Source organism: Sus scrofa, chromosome Y (assembly GCF_000003025.6).
Source record: "Sus scrofa isolate TJ Tabasco breed Duroc chromosome Y, Sscrofa11.1, whole genome shotgun sequence".
NCBI lineage: Eukaryota > Metazoa > Chordata > Mammalia > Artiodactyla > Suidae > Sus > Sus scrofa.
In genome coordinates this window covers 3,021,207-3,024,394 of record NC_010462.3, presented here as the reverse complement: position 1 = coordinate 3,024,394, position 3,188 = coordinate 3,021,207, and positions in this window count along the sequence as shown.

The window sequence follows — 3,188 nt, the reverse complement described above, 5'->3', positions numbered from 1 at the left end:
AAATAAATTAATTAATTAATTTAAAAAATCTGTGCGATCCTGCAGTAGAGCCCCAGGAACTCTATCTAGTCACTTATGATGGAGCATGATAGAGGATAATGTGAAAAAAAGAATGTCTATATGTATGTGTGACTGGGTCACGTTGCTGTCCTGTAGAAAATTGACAGAACACTGTAAACCAGCGATAATGGAAAAAATAAAAGTCACTAAAAAATAAAATAAAGTCCGAAAAGTCTGATTCCTCTCTCCCTCCCTGAGTCCAATAAACCAGAATGATGTCAGCTTCTGCCTCTGTATATGGCTGAGAAAATTCAAGCTGTCAGGAAACACCCGAAAAGCATTCTCTCAGGTGGACGATTTCATTTTCCCTCTTTTCAATCAGACAAAATTTGAAAAACCTTGGTGAAAAGTCCATGAAATTTGACACGAGATTCCAAAAAGCGACGCAGACCGTTTACTGCAAAGTTATTAAAAAGGGAAAGGAGGGGATAAAGCCTAGGAGCCCTCTCAATAGTAGGGAATCACGCCCTCAAGGGTCTCGATAGTTCGTTCCTGCTGTCAGATGGTCAACTCACTAGCTTAAGCACTCTTCAACAACCTATTACTAAACCCATGCAGGATTATATAAAGATACTAAGTGAAAAACAAAGGCGTGACTCTCACTGACAGAATAAGCAGCCCCCGATGACAACTTAAACAAATGCTCTATTTTCACCCAGGCATGAATTTCTTTTTTTTTTTTTTTTTTTTTTTTTGTCTTTTTGCTATTTCTTTGGGCCACTCCTGTGGCACATGGAGGTTCCCAGGCTAGGGGTCAAATCGGAGCTGTAGCCCCCGGCCTACGCCAGAGCCACAGCAACGCGGGATCCGAGCCGCGTCTGCAACCCACACCACAGCTCACGGCAACGCCGGATCGTCAACCCACTGAGCAAGGGCAGGGACCGAACCCCCAACCTCACAGTTCCTAGTCGGATTCGCCAACCACTGCACCACAACAGGAACTCCCAGGCGTGAATTTCTAATGTGCAAATCATTTCTGAATGTTACGGCTTTTCCATCCCTCTCTGTGGGTTCCAGGACAAAAGACTTCATTCTGACTGACCTGAATTCATGTTCTCCTTGAATTCCAAAAACAGGATGTAATGTTTGATAACACATCCTTACTTGAGGCATTTCCAAGAACACATGGAAACTTCTTGAAAGAGTAATCCGTCCACAGAGGAATGGATTAAGAAGGGGTGGTACATGGAGTTCCTGTCATGGCTCAGTGGAAATAAATCTAAATTATATCCATGAGGACGCAGGTTTGATCCCTGGTCTTGCTCAGGGGGTTGAGGATCTGGTATGGCTGTGGCTGTGGCATAAGCCAGGGGCTACAACTCCAATTCAACCGCTAGCCCTGGAACCTCCATATGCCACAGGTGCAGCCCTAAAAAGACACACACACACACACACACACACACACACACACACACACACAAAGAGGATGTGGTACATATGTACAATGGAATACCACTCAGCCATAAAAAGAACAAAATAATGCCATTTGCAGCAACGTGGATGCAACTAGAGATTCTCATACTAAGTGAAGTAAGTCAGAAGGAGAAAGACAAATACCATAGGACATCACTTCTATATGAAATCTAAAATACGGCACAAATGAACCTATCTGCAGAACAGAAACAGATTCACAGACATGAAGAACAGACTTGTATTGCCGAGGGGGAATGGGAGGGAGTGGGATGGACGGGGAGTTTGAGGTTGGTAGCTGCAAACTCCGACATTTAGAATGGATAAGCAGTGGGGTTCTACTGTACAGCACAGGGAACTCTATCCAGTCTCATGGAATAGAACATGAAGGAAGATAGTATGAGAAAAAGAATGTGTAAATGTGTATGACTGGGTCATCATGTTGTGCAGCAGAAACTGATACAATACTGTCAATCAACTGCACTCTAATAAGAACTTTAAAGAACGTAATTTTCTATCTGGGCTTCAGGGGTGGGTAGAGGAGGAAGAATTAGGGGAGCCAGAAAGTGGAAGGGAGGAATGAGCAATGGGTTTACAGCCCCTCACCTCCTTGCCTACCAGAGAAGCATATTTTAATTTCTTCGATATATCAGCTTTATTCTGAGGTTTCAGGGCAGAGTAAACACTAGAAGAACAGTTCGGAAGTAGATTTGTCCTCTTAATTATTGCCCAAGCAAGGGTCTAAATATAGGATTCTAAAATAGATTATGAAAATGAACTTGCTCTCCATGTTTACTTTGTTCTCGAAATCACCACTCAGGAAGAGTGGATCATCGTATGCATGCGACAATGTGGGAATGTAGAGTCACTGATTAGGACAAACACAGCTGGTTTTCAACTGTCTCCATTTGCGTGCTTGTAAAGTGGGGGTAGCAATATCTCCTCCACATTGCTTCATAAGAGGTTATGAAGAACAAATGAAATACTAATTTTAAAAAGGCTTTATAAACCACTGAAGGCTTATACAAACTGTCAAGTACTGGGTAACTGGTGATGTGATTTAAATAAAATCCCCAAGAGTAGGTATCAATGATTCTTCTCTCTTGGAAGCTAGTTGTATCATGTCTCCCATATCTTCCATATTTTCAGTTTTGCATAAAGAATAAAAATTATGTATCCAAAGTATGCAGTGTTAAAATACAGTAATTCTCTCAGACTCACTTATAACATGAGATGACAACATTCTCAGGAGGACCCTGTGTGTATCTCTGTGAAATCTCAAGTCAGTGGCACTTTGGACCTCTAACATCTTGCCTTGAACCATATTTCCATTTACTTCAGGTCTACAAAAAAAGGTAAGCCCCTCAGATTTTCCTAGAAAAGAAGACCTAAACCAATTGGAATGAGGAAAAAAAAAAAAATGGCTATGTACTAATTTCCTTTCTCCAGTAATGTCTCACTTTCCCAAAAGTCAGGCAACTGCAGACATCCGCTGTGTGCTGCAGGTAGGAAACTTTGGGAAAGAAATGTTGGTTTTGGAAGAACTTCTCTACAAGAAGGTAGAACTCTGACCCAAGCCATTGCCTCCCAATTAGAGGGATGTTATAAAGTCACCGATTCGATGATGCTGATGATGTCATTTCTGCCTTAGGATTTTTCTAGCTCACACAGGTTTGGCTAAGCATCCCTGGAAAGAAAAGACAAGTTCATTTACATTT